This window comes from Marmota marmota, unplaced genomic scaffold (assembly GCF_001458135.2).
Source record: "Marmota marmota marmota unplaced genomic scaffold, marMar, whole genome shotgun sequence".
Lineage (NCBI taxonomy): Eukaryota > Metazoa > Chordata > Mammalia > Rodentia > Sciuridae > Marmota > Marmota marmota.
This window is the reverse complement of record NW_025999905.1, coordinates 11,799,854-11,814,294: the sequence shown is the minus strand read 5'-3', so window position 1 is coordinate 11,814,294 and position 14,441 is coordinate 11,799,854. Positions and strand designations below refer to the sequence as shown.

Sequence of the window (14,441 nt, the reverse complement as noted above, 5' to 3'; positions counted from 1 at the left end):
GTGCCCATTTCTCTCTGAGATATCTGTAAGACCACTTTCTAGAGTTCAGTTCTAAAAGACAGCAATTGCTGAGAGTTTCTGTGGTGACATTTGTATGTTCCCATTTGAATATTTCAGGGGTACAGCCCCAGTCACTGTCAGCTGATGCAGAAGACTCAGAACTTCCAGGGGTTCTGCTTCGTTGAAACAGAGATACTACACAAGAATAAGTAAAATGCAAGTGCTGAAACAAACATTTTGACAGCGATTATATTTAACTCCTGGGAAAATCACTTCACTTTTCAGTATTTGTTATGGACCACAAAGAATCCACAAAAATATAAGGTTCTACCTAGGGATTGATCACAATAAAGCTTGATACTTTTTACATCCAAAGCAGACACTTAGGCTGCCAAAACAGCTTTCTCCTGAGGGTATTGCTTTCAGCTTTGGAAGCAGAGATACTGGGAAAGTGACTCACAGACTCATAAGAATATTTAGAGATAACTTCAGACCATTAGTTGACCATTAGCTGTCCAAGCATGCCATAAAGATTCTCAACTTCTGGAATTCTTTTGCATGGAAAATAAGCATCTGTATATTTACATAAAAGCAGAGGAGTTTATTGTATAGCTATATTTATGGTTACAGAGGAAAAATCTAAAATGCCCTGAATATCTTTCAATAGAGAAATATTTGAAACAATATAGTATTACTGAATATGTAACATTATGCTATTGAAATAAATGAGTTAGTGTCTGCTAAATTAGCACGTTGTCCATTATACATTGTTAAGAAAAAAAACACATTGTAATGTATGTTTGGACAAGCATGGGGAAAAGTATGGATGGTACACTTAAAATAATTAATATTTTCTTCTTGAAGAAGGGTGAAAACAGGAAACAAGAGGACTTAGCGTAATAAAAAATAAGATTACATTGGAGAAAAATATATGATATAATGTGACATATTGTTATGGTTTAAATATGAGATGTCTCCCAAAAACTCATATGTGAGATAATGCATGAAAGTTTAGGGGTAAAATAATTGGGTTATGAGAGCATTAACTTAATCAGTTTATTAATCTCCAGATAGGGATTAACAGGATGATACCCATAGACAGATGGTGTGTGGCTGGAGGAGCTGGGTTATTGATGGTGTGCCTATATATTTCATCCCAGGTGAGTGAAATTCATTCCCTCAGCTTCTCTGTTTCTCCTTTCTGGTGTAATGTTCTAAATCACTTTCCTCTGTCACACTCTTCCAACATGATATATGATGCCCTGCCTTACCTCAGGCCCTGAGAAATGGTGTTGGCAATCTAAGGACTGAGCCTCTAAAATTGTGAGCCCCAAACTAAACTTTTCATCCTCTAATTCTTGTCAGGTCTTTCACAGCAATGAGAAAGATAACTAAAACATAAATTGGTACCAAGAAGTGGGGTCATTGCTGTGACTACTCTGACCATGTGGTTCAGAAGCCTTTGGAGATTTTTGGAATTTGTGGGAGGTATTTTGAAAAGTTTAGAGACACAAGCTTGCAAAGTTTTATAGTGTTGTAAAATAGCTTAATGGGCAACACTCACGGGAGTTCAAAAGACAAGAATGCTGAAGGAATGTGGACAGTGATAAGATTTCAGAGGAGAAGGAAAACCTTATTGGAAATTGAACTATAGTCCATTCATGTAAGAAGTTGTCTGCCTGTTGCCCATGTTTTCAGATTTTGTGTGAAGCTTAATTTAAAGGTGATGGACTAATAATCTTGTGGAGGGACTTTCAAGGCAGCACAACCTTTAGGCAGTGGCATAGATGATGATGCAGCTTTTAGATAAATTTATTATGATAACCAGGAGCAAAAAGTTAAGCAGAAATATTTGAAAAACTTGCAGTTTAGCCAGAAAACTGTGAATAAAGCTAGGGCCAAGGGAAATGTGGTTGTTAAAGACATTACAACCACCAAAAAATTGCTAAAGACTTTGCCCAGAGACAATAGGGAAGATAGCTTATTAGCATCTCTGGAATTGGCAAGACCACACCCATCTCAGGCTCAAGGATATAAAAGTAAAAATTCCTTTGAGAAAATACTGGTGGGGCACCTTGCTTCCACAGGAGGGCCTAGGAAGTTGTTTCACCATGCTCCGCTACCCAAGCACGCAGAGGGTGCTGTATCCATTTTATCCTGGAGTCTTGGTTACTGCTTGAGATGGTAGCTGCCCTTGGCAGAAGTCACAAGATGCTGGTTTTGCAAAAACGGCAGGATGCTGGAGTTAGGGGGTCACGGAAGCTTTCACAGATATTTCAAAGGAAGATGTTGGAGTCCAGGCAGTCCCTGCAGGCTGCCCCTGAGAGGGCATTGTATGGAGAAATGAGAGGAGAGTCCAAGCTGCAGTGGAGATTCCCCAAGATTAAGATAAGCCAGTACTGTGGAACATCTGTAGAGGAAAGCTACAGGAATTGAGCATAGACAAGCCAACAGAGAAGCTGTTGACTGGAACAAGCAAAGCCATAAGAACAAAGCTGCACAAGCCTTTTGGAGAGAACACCACAATGCCATGTGCTCCAGAACATATAAAAACATAAGTACCAGACATGAAACTATAGGACTTGTTTGCCCAGCTGGAATTTGGTCTTGTTTTGATCCCATTCTTTCTTTCCATGCCTCTATTTACTTCTTTTGGAATATAAACATGTATTTTGTGTCTTTATATATTGGATATGTATAACTTGCTTTTGTTTTTTACAGGAGTTCATGCTGAAAGTTTGCCTTGGGTCTCAGAGGAGACTTTGGACTTGGACTTTTGGGTAATCCCAGAACTGTTAAGACTATGTCCTTAATTTCATCAATGCATTAATCCCCTTATAGGGATTAACTGGTTGGTAACTATAGGCAGGTGGGGTATGGATGGAGGAGGTGGATAATTGAGGATGTGTCTTTGGGGTATATATTTTATCCTGGGTGAAGGGAATCTCTCAGCTGCTTTTCTCCTCCACACACTTCAGCTCGATGTTCCGCCTCACCTCAGGCCCCGAGGAATGGAGTAAGCCATCTATGGACTAAGATCTCTGAAGCTATGAACACCAGATAAACGTTTCATCCTGTAAAATTGTTCTTCTTAAGTCTTTTGGTCACAGCAGCAAAACAATTGATTAAAACAATTATTAAGTTCAAATGTGGAAAATTGTGGCATTTATACTAAAAGTGTATGTGTAAACAAGAAGTAAATAATAAGAACATATAAAAACATAGATTTGAAATAATTATGCAGTTTAGGTTACTTTTTTACTTAAATTTCTTTAGTTATATTAATATACTCTTTTAAAAGTACACTGATTCCTCAATTCTACTGCTAGATTCTCAGGGATTTATATAATGTATTTTTATTAGTGCATTATAGTTATACATAATAGTGGGGCCTTTATAACATAATAATATAAGCATGGAATATAATTTGCTCTACTTCAGTCCCCAATGTTTAGCCTCTCCTTCCTTTCTTCCCTTCCCTTATTCCCCTTTTTCTACTGGTGTTCCTTTTATTTATTTATAGTTTTTCTTTATTAGTGCTTTATGGAAATACCATAAAGATAAAATTGATTATGGTTTTATTAATATATTTCATAGTATAGTGTGGTCAATTTAATTCCATCCTTTATAACTTTTCTTGTCTTTCCACTCTCCTCCTCTTTTTTCTTCTTCAACTTCACTGATTTTTTTAAAAAAAATATTTATTCTTAAGTTTTAGGTGGACACAATATCTTTATTTTACATTTATGTGGTGATGAGGATCAAACCCAGTGCCTCATGCATGCTAGGCAAGCACTCTACCACTGAGCCTCTACTGCTGAGCCACAACCCCAGCCCATACTCCACTTATTTTTAAACTACCTAGTTTTGGAAGTGCTTTCTGATTCAACATAATCAAAATATAAGAGAACCAAGTGCTTTCAGTTGTTCTTGAAGACATGGCCTAACATGAAAAAGTATACAAATACATTCACAGAATGCATATGTATCATCAATGTTTCCATATTTCCCTCCTACAGATATAAAGACAGAACGACTTAGTTTTAGATTTATCAGCAAATCCTGAGTTCAGTGTAGCAGAATTATGTGGATTTAATAGAGAGACACACAGAGCAGTATATACCAACTTCACTGACCACTTGTCTTGAAATGTGTATTGAGGGCCATGGAGGGGAAACTGTGCTGCTTATTATTATGATGGCTTATTATTCGACTTTCTGCTCCCTGTGATTCCTTTTAGGAGCTCCTCCTTCATTACCTTCAAAAGCTACAATGTCTTAATAGTTGTTCCAATCTCCTTTCCATAAAATCTACTCCCCCCAAACAAAAAGGACCTAGAACACTAAGATGTAAATTACTAATAAAGTTAGTTCTTATTCATTTCTACTTCAAGAATTTTTAATTTGATAGTTACTAGGTGTCTGAGTTCTTAGCCTACTCTCAAATCATTGGGGCAAAGTTAAAAGAACAAATTTCTGTTTCTGAATTTTAACAGTTTATAAGAAATATGACTTGATAATGATTGTAGACAGAGGTTGTTCCTTCTGAGCTCAGAGGCTATGTTTAGAAATTTCCAATATTTAAAATAGGGAAACTTTACTTGCCATTTAATATGTGGCAGGAAAAAAGATAAAACAGATATGGTTCATATGGATGCAAGATTAAGGTAAAGAACAAGGAATCCTTTCTCAGTCAATGAATCAAGATGCTATTAGGGGAGCACACACCCTCCTCAGCCATCTTTAATCATTTCTGGGCATTTGAAGTGGAACTGCAGGACTATCAGAGAAGGATCATATACTACAATTTGTTAACTAGGTAAAGCTTCCACTGAAGACTGGCACAGGACAGAAGGTGAGGGACAACACACAGGGATGAAAGAGATAAAAATTTTTACTGAGCCACACATAAAATGCCCTTTTTACTTCCTACCTAAATTTTGTAAACCAGTTCATGGATAAGAAGAATTAAACTTTTATTAAAGCTCTTCTGAATGTCAATTTCAGTTGTTGTTATATATAAAGTATTTATATCATAGTAAATTATCTAGTACTAAATCTATTTTAAGAGAGGAGGAGAAAGCAATCTTTTGTTGCTTTTACAAAATTTCAAGTTGTAAAACCCTTTAAGCACTCCTATGAATAGTCTTTTCTTCTGTTTGTTATTGCTTTTCAGTTCAGCATATCCTGGTTTAGTAATCCATCAAAATTCTGGTATCCAGAATGGGTAACTGAGGTAAGAACACCAATTAGCAAAATGTTTTCCTAAACTATTTATCCCTAAATTACTTCCTCATTACAGACTCACAAGCTGAAGAAAACTTTAATTTTTGAATATAAGGGAGCAATGAGGAAGCAGAGATATGCAAGGGTTTCCTAAAAGGACAATTCTCTCCTCTACCACAGAATAAAAATAATCAATTTGTATGCCACAATTTCAATACTCTTGTTAGCTAAGACTAAACAGACTATTTGTTTCCCTTTATGGGAAACATAAAAGTAGATAAAAATAAATGAACTAATCCAACTTTAAGCTCACAGAACATATATTTGCTCAACATTCTGATGGTAAATGACAAAAGCTTACTCAAACTAAATCAGACAGATAGGGAAATATATTGATTCTTGGAACTAAAATGTAGGAATTGTTCTGTAGAGCTAAGCTCTAATGATCAATAAAAACTAGGGTGTAGAATCCAGTAGGCCTCTCTCTCAGCCTTTATTTCTGACTCTCTCTTTAGATTGTCTTTATTTTTTCTAACTGTCCCATGTAGTAGAAATGGCTACCAACAACTCCAGATTATATTCTCCACCAGGGGAGGTCTAAAACACAGCCAACATGGTCACAAGTTCTAAAATACTAGGGAAAGGATCTGATTCACCTAACTTCAGATAGATGCCCCCAAATGAATCTTTTTAAAAAGTAATCTCTTTTAAAAGTACATTGATTCCTCATACAGGGTTTGAAAGTGGGACATAGATACAGGGTTTGAAAATGGGATAACACACACTCTAGCTGTATTATTAGCAGGAACATTTCTTAGAAGGAGGGGGATGGGAAAGCTATAACATTCATGAAACTTGAATTGAAAATTAAAAATTCTGTCTGGGTTGTAAGAGGTTTTATGTTGTATGTGCGTGCGTGCGTGCGTGCGTGCGTGAGTGCGTGTGTGTGTGTGTGTGTGTGTGTGAGTGATGAACAAGAGGAAAGAGAAGAACGGGGGTGGGAGGTAAAATCAGTACAATAATGGCATTGGAGAAAGCACATATTCAGCATAGCCTAGAATTACAAATGCTGAGGAATGAGTTTCACTCACTGAAAGATAAGATCATTAAGCAGAATGATGTTCAGGCAGCTTCTGGTAGTAAATGGAATAAGTTCCATAATGAGTTGAGGAAATAAGAGATGTGACTATTTCAGTACTTCTTTTGAAGTCATAAAGACAGTCAAAAACGAAAATACGCCAATATGGATCCACGCATCTGTAGGATTTTTCATTTGACTTTATCTTTTGAGAACATGTATTGAATGAAAGACTATGGTTTAGAGGGCACAGTAGAGTCTAGTTTGGGAATTGTTTCATAGATTATAGAAGAAATAAGTTTTAAATTTTATTATCTCAATTTAAAAATACTACTTTTCTGATCTGTGCAGCTGTTGCTTCTTTGACACTTACCCAAGCACAGAAAATTTTCCACATATGTTTTCCTATGCTTAATCATTTTCTAATCTACTTCAGTATGTAAAACACTATTCCAGGCACTCTCTAACAGTTCCTGCCCTGGATATTTAAATGGATAGAGAACAAATATGACATTCTCCTTTATTTCTATTCTTGATGTCAAGACAGGAAATAAACTTGAGATCTCTTAATATAATTGTATCAACTGAAGGAAGAGTAGTGAATCAGACACCAAGAGGGATTGAAGGATAGAGAAGATTAAACAGCAGGAAGGAGCAGCCAGAGAAGTAGAAGAGAATCTATCTAGAGATATGTTGTGAGAATGAAGAGAGTTCCTTTGTTTGAGTGTGGTGAATTAAGTAAAATACTACAGTGAAGACAAATAAGGTAAAGACTAAACCCTGTCCACTGGATTTAACAACCACAAAGTTTTTGGTGTTTTGGAAGAGGAGAGCACCAGGGGAAAAGTACACACAGAAGAAGTTGAAGCTCAATTTCAAAAAGTTGAGCAAAGCCTAAGCAGCAAATATAAACTATACTTTCCAGAATCTCAGCTTTTTAATACAGAAGAAACAAGAGGATAAATGTGGATGCATGTCAAAACATAGAAAAAGGTCTGGAAAAGAGAAGAGAATAAGCAGTGCCCAGGACCCTGGGCACAGCATAGAGAGGCTATAGCAGGATCTAAGCTTAAAATGCTGAATGGAGATTCCTTTCTCATGGAGGGAAATGGAGGAATGAGGATGGATGCAAACACAATGCCTAAATTACATTGTGAATATAGGAAGCTAAGAAAATGCAGACACAGTTTATCGAATCTTAGGGAAGAAAGAAGTTCCCCCCGAGATGTTAAATGAGAGGGGAAAAAAATTGAGTATAGGAGTTATATATGTTCCCTGCCCATTTTGGACGATAAATGAAAAGTCTGTTTCTGGCTCATCTGCATGCTTGACTTTCTATTCACCCTAAATGCCTGGCTGACATTGCTAGGGGACAGAAGATTGAAACTACTAGTTATGATTGCAATGGTCTCAATACTCTGCAGACTCTAGGCTCAAGGTTCAAAATGGAAAATAGTAGAGAATGAAAGAACAGAAAACAAATTTGGAGGCTTTGTTAATGTTGAAACAGGGAGGGGTGTAAATGCTATTAAGTAATGTAGCCAGTAAAGGTTAGACATTAAAGTTGGCTTTTTTTTCTTTTCTTTTCTTTTTCTAGTACTGGAGATTGAACTCAGGTCTTCAGACATGCTAGACAAGCACTCTACCATTGAGCTACATCTACAGCCCTGTGTTAAGTTTTAAGAAATATCTCAGTAAAGAATGATGTCAGAGTCAAAGGTGTTGCTATTTAGAAGGGTGGCTGAACTTTAGTAAAGGTCAAAATATTTGGAATCCAGAAGATTAAGAAACTTTGAGGCTAAGGTTTCAGATAAGTCAACTATATGATTGTTGAGGTCATCTAAGATAACCCACATAAGAACTAGAAAAGTCTATAAGATAGATGTCAAAGCCCTTGGTAATTTAGGGATAGACATTTCCACTTGGTGTATGGCACTGACAACAAAGGTAGAGAAAGAGAGGCTTTGCTTAGGGGAAATCAATCTTTCAAAGAGGAAAGGACAAGGAAAAGCCTTGATCTAGAAGTCATGATAAGAAGAAGGAGAAGCTAGAATACTACTATGAGTTCTGGACTCTGCAGGACAATAAGGGGCTCTGAGAGGTCCCTACTTCAGGGATGCGCAGGATCCATTAAGACAAAGAGAAGGAAAGAGTAAACAGTTTAAAATAAGTTTGTTATTGTCCTTTTATTTCTTTTTGCTAGTTTTTATAAAGGCATGAGGATACCCAAATCAATAACATAAAAGGTTGGAAGGAAGATCAGTACACACATATACTCCCACTATTTTGGGGGAGTTTCCTCATTGGCATTTTGTTTAATATCTTTGTATTGTTTCCTTGCTTGATAATATGATAACATTTTGGGGGAACATTTTTCTATTAATCAGATATTGTTTAAGAATCTTTGCAACATATGTTAAATGTTATAGGATTCCTTAATAGATATATGTTCTTTGATTTTAAAAATTAGCTGATACATCTTTATATCCCTCATAGCACTTAACTGTTTTCTACCAATAATTTCTTAGCAATTTTTGTTGAAAGTGCACACATACAAATAATTTTAGAATATATGTAAAAAGTTAGTAATTAATATATCAATCAGTGTGGGATAAGTCATATTCCACAGAGAATGTGGATTGTCCCCAATAATGATTCTTTTCTTCCCTAGAGATAGACATTTCCATTTAAACTGGATACCAGTGGCTCATAATGGAGGCTACTTTTTCCAACCATGTGAAGATATGATTAAGTTCTGGCCAACAGAGGGCATAAAAAGGACAATTTGAAAATTCTAGGAAGCTTTCTAAAAGGAAAGGGACATGTTCTCTGTTTCTTTCCTCTGCCTGGAATATAGATACTATGAGCTCAACAGTATTAACAACCATGAGGTAACACATGTATACTGTGTGAGAGGCCAGGTAGTAGAAGCAACACTTTGAGGATATACACAGGACACCTCCTGGGCATCCCCATCCCCTTGCATTATAAAATGAGACGACATATTGTTAATGCCACTTCTCACAGATCTGAATTTTCTGTTAATGTATCTTAAATGGAATCTTAACTGGTATCATTGAGACTATCTAGGTTAAGTGTAGTTTTAGAAAAAAATAGATTTTCAGGCTAATCTGAAAAATAGTTCATTATTATTACAATGTAAACAATTGTTGCTTGTTTTTAATTTATAGAGATTTTTTTTCTTTTCGTGATGTAAAAAAGTACTATATATGACTTTTTGCTCTGATAACTTTCATCTTTGAGTTTGGGGTAAAAGTTAAAATCTTCTATTAGAAATTATTTGTAGCAAATTATAATTACAGAATTAACTGCAAAGTCCCATTCAAATTTAAACTCTAGAAAGCTAATTAAAATGGAGACCACAATAGAAGGGAGATTTCCAGAAAAGAATAACTCATATGTCATTCATTTAATCTAATCAATCCTGTTTAAAAAACCAGTGAGCATCATCTAATGCTTTCTGCCAGGAACACTTTCTCCACGTGATGTCACAGGGTAGGTACCTTAACAATTATGTGAGATATTGCATGTAAGTTTTTGCACTAGCATAAGTATTATCAATTTTCTAGCAAATTTTCATTCAAAATGTTATTGTTATCTATTGAGTTAACACTTAATATCTACTACTTCACAATCACTCGCCAAACTTGACTCAACCACATTATAATCACATTTTCAAGACAGCATGTTAAATTTTTTAAAAATGAAGAAGCAACTTGATCCAACCTCTTCATAAGGTGGTACTATTCTCCCCAACTCCTCTGTTCTTCTAACATCTTCCTCTTTTCTGTTATAAATGTCTATGTTTTTGATACTTAATTATCCCTAACATTGACTACAGGGTCATTGCTTAGGCAATGGAAATCTCCATAATAAGCATGGCCCCTCCCCATTCCTCACAGGACTTGGAAAAAGACTGCTGTGTAGAATTTTATTATTAAGAAATTATTTTGCACAGATTTTTCATCTTATTAAAGACATGACCTCCCAAAGATGTTCACAGAAATAATTTAGGTGGCAATGATATAAAAGAAGTTATAGCATTCTTTTACGGTAATGGATTCTTAGGGATTATCTAATCCAGTCATGATTTCACTAATGAGGAGAATGCAGAGCATGTGCTGATTTTTATTAACCAGTTTCCTATTAATGATTATTTAGTTTTCTCCAATCTTTTGATGTTAAATATATTGTTTAACATTTGCGAAAGTAGATTGATAGGTAAATTTCCAGAGAGGGAGCTTACTCTAAATAACACATTTCACCTGCTGAGCTTTATTTTTGGCACGTTCTAAGCAACAAAATAACTGGGTTGTGCCGCTGCTGCTTCTACTGATTCTGATGACTCAGTGCCAGTTCATCTATTTGAAATGTGCAAAGATCATTATTTTTTCCTCCTGGATAGATAACTAATATTTTTTACCCATTTTTCAATTGAATTACCATCTCTACTTGACTCTAACTGTTCAGCTGATACACCCAGTTTTACGTGAAACTAGAACTAAATTTTTAGCCCTGGAATATGGAAAAATGGCCATCAATGACTTACAAGAAGACATAGTCATTTCAAAAGCAATTTTGAATTGAGGTTCATTGAGTTTCCAGCCAAAATTAAGTGACTTTTATGTGACACAGCAGTTAAAAGTCCATTTAAGAGCTTCCTGGAATACCATTTAGAGCAAATATGCAGACATTCTCTTGTTTAAAACCTGGAACACTGACAAACTCTAGCAGATTGGGTCTCATAGGCATTGAAACTGTGGGAACAAACACAGAGCTGTAAATCCACTTTTTGTTATCAAGATTCTCAATGACATAATCATAAATATGGTGTAGTTATGTACTTAATGGAAATGATTGGTTAAAATAAACTTTTGAATTAACTGGGTATCTGAGTTAACTATTTTATTCCTGCTTTTTTTAATTAAAAATCCTATTTGATCTCAAGTATTACCATATCTGCCAAGTATTGAACAAAATGAGCAATATAACAAAGAGGACAAGTAAGCATGTGTTGGAACATTTTAAGATTTTAAAATAATTTAACTACAACATATTTTTTCAAAAAACAGATTTCAGCAATTATTACCTCGAAGAATTAATTCATCCATTCAATATAAGTGTATCTACTTTTTAAAGAAACAGAAAAGCCTGGTTTCTTCATATTCTTTCTTAATTATATGACTTTTGCTGGATTAAAGGAAAGGAAATATCATTAGGTGTAGGTGTAAGTTTGAAACTCATCCCAATTCAGATGGTATGCTCTCAAGTAATTGTATTTCATAGAACATAAAGCTTAAAAGATACTTATGTTAAAAACAAGAACTTTCTGTGGCTAAATGTGTTTATGAAACTGCATCTCATATTATAATCCAAAATTTTCTTAGTATACATTAGTATTTGAGGTTCTAAGAAATCCTTCAGTAAGAAGAGTTAAGTTAATTGGTCCCCCAAAGTCTGAACAATCAAACTTTGGCAAGCACCCTAATCATCTGCAGATCTTGTTAAAACAGATTATTGAGCCACATCTATAGAACCTTTGATTTATCGTGTCTGGGACACGGCCCAAGAAACTGAATTGCTAATAATTTCCCAGGTGATGCTCATGCTTCTGGTACAAGAATCATGCTTTCAAGACCATAATATTTTATGCATTTTGATGCTATTGTAAATGAAAACTTTTATTTTCTAATTTTCAATGCTAACATGGAGGAATACAATTGAATTTTGTATCTTGACTTTGGACTGAGTGACCTTCTTAAATTTATCTTTTCATTGTTGTTGTTTGTTTGCTTGCTTTGGTGCTGTGGATGAAATGCAGGGCCTCATTCTTGCTAGGCAATTGCTCTAGCACTAAGCTATATCCCTAAACCTTAAATTTACATTTTAGAACTAAAGTAATAAATTTCTTAAGATTTCTAATTAAATGATCATGTCATATATAAATAGATAGTTTCATTTCTTCCTACCCAATTTTTGTGAATTTCTTTCTTCTTCTCTTAATTTTAATAAGTAGAACCATCAGAATAATGTTGGACAAAAGAAATCAAAGTGGATAACTTAGGCATGGTCCTGAGTTTACTAGAAAGGCATTCAATATTTCACCATGAAATATGATGCTAGCGATAGTTTTTTAATAGAGGCTCTTTATTGGAATAAGCAAGTTCTTTCCTATTGCCAGTTTGGGAACAGATTTTAATCATTAATAAGTATTTAAATTCATCATATAGTTTCTTTGTTTCATCAAAAGCATGATAGGGTTTTCCTTTTGTACATTAATATAGTAAGTGACAGTGATTGATTTTCAATGTTATATCTAACTTGCATTACTAAGATAAAACTCATTTTATAGTGTATTTTTAATATGTTGCTGGATTCAATTTTTCAGTATTTTGTTTCTTAAATGTTTTTATCCTGCTGTTTTTCTTTCCTGTCTCTTTTTTTACTTTATCAAATTTTTATTAATTCTATCTTAATTTTCACATAAATTTTTTAACAACATATCCCAATGTTTTTAATGGTTTCTCAAAGGATTATAATATATGCTTTTAATTTATTATAGTCCACTTCAACTTGATTTTATAACACATAGAATGATATTTTTGACACATAGAAGTTTATATTTGTGGATACTTCACAGTTTGCTTGTGTTAGTCTATTTTCCATTTCTGTAACAAATACCTGAGATAAATCAACTTATAAGGAATAAAGGTTTATTTTGGCTTATAGTTTGGGAGGTTTCAGTTCATGGCAGCTGGCTCTAGTCCTTTTGGTAAGGCATTATATCATGGTAGAGAATATGTGATAGGGCAAGCTGCTCACCTCATGCCTGCTAGAAAGCAGAGAGAAAGGAAGGGTGGGTTCTGAATATCACCTTGAAAGGCACACCTCCAACAACATAACTTCTTTTCACTAGGTTCCACCTCCTGAAGGTTCTATCTTTTCCTAGTAGCACCACAGACCCTCAAATAATTTGTGAACACATGGCCTTTAGGGGACGTTTCAGATCCAAACAAAAATATGGGGGACATTTAAGAAGATGTGTGTGTGTGTGTGTATAAATTGTTATAAAATATTTTTTTAATTTATGTGGAAAAAGCATTTGTATTATATGTTCCAATGCTTTAACTGTTCATGGTTCTTAATTATTATCTATTAATCTGTGTTTCCATTTAGTTTTAGTGGCTTCACCCAGCAGGACTTCCTTTAGCATTGTTTATGGATCAGTTTTCCTGGTGACAAATTTTCTACTTTCCGGTTTTCTGACTACGTCCTTGTTTTTAAAGACGTTGCTCATTATGGAATTCTGAGTTGATTAGTTGCTTTCTTTTCTGCTTACTCTTTGTCCCCATTATTTTTCATAAAGAAGCAGAATAAATTTTATAGTTTCTGGTATATAAAATGCTATTTTTCTCTGACTGCCTTCAAGATTTTCAGTTTATATTTGACTTTCTGCAACTTGACAATGGTGTGCCTACTTGTAGTTAACTCAGTATCTATATAATTTGTGATTTGCTGAGCTTCCTAAATTTGTAGACCGTTGTCTTTCATCCTTTTTTAATGTTCTCAGTAATTACATCTTCATATTTTTATTTTGTCCCATTGTCCTTTTCTCTCCTCTGAGGATTTCAAATGTGCAAATATTAAAGTTTTGGATAAATTATCTGCAATTATTGAAGCTCTATTTATTTGTGCTCAATATTTTGCCTTTGCTATTTATCTTGAATAATTTCCATTAATCTGTCTTCAAATTCATTGAATTTATAATCTGCCAACTTCAATTTGTTCTTAAGGCCATCTCCTTAATTTTTCAAGTAAAAAAAAAAATTGCATGTTTTAATGTTTTTTTCATAGTTTTTGAGTTTTGCTAAGATTTTCTTTCTGATCACCCCTGATGGTGATTTTTTCCCTTTATATTGTTAAAATGACTTATATTAACTATTTAAAGTAATTGCAAATATTTTACCTGGGTTATCTCTATGTCTATTTCTATACATTGCTTTTTCTTTTGACTGTCCGTTAAGTTCTTGTTTTTTGCAAGTACTGTGATGGGTGATTGTTTTTGTTCTTTTGTTTGTTTACCTTGAACTTAGTATTAAATGGCAAAACAACAACAA

The 14,441-nt window shown here is 34.5% G+C and overlaps 1 long non-coding RNA gene across 1 annotated transcript in view; it reads left to right on the top strand.

Moving 5' to 3' along the window:
* The window catches only part of LOC125615527, a 115,538-nt gene extending 112,396 nt beyond the window's left edge, over window positions 1-3,142 (top strand). Inside the window, exons 3-4 of the long non-coding RNA XR_007346136.1 lie at window positions 1,071-1,160; window positions 2,722-3,142. This is a non-coding gene — a long non-coding RNA (uncharacterized LOC125615527). The remainder of the gene's footprint in view (window positions 1-1,070; window positions 1,161-2,721) is intronic.
* Window positions 3,143-14,441: the final 11,299 nt, after the last annotated feature.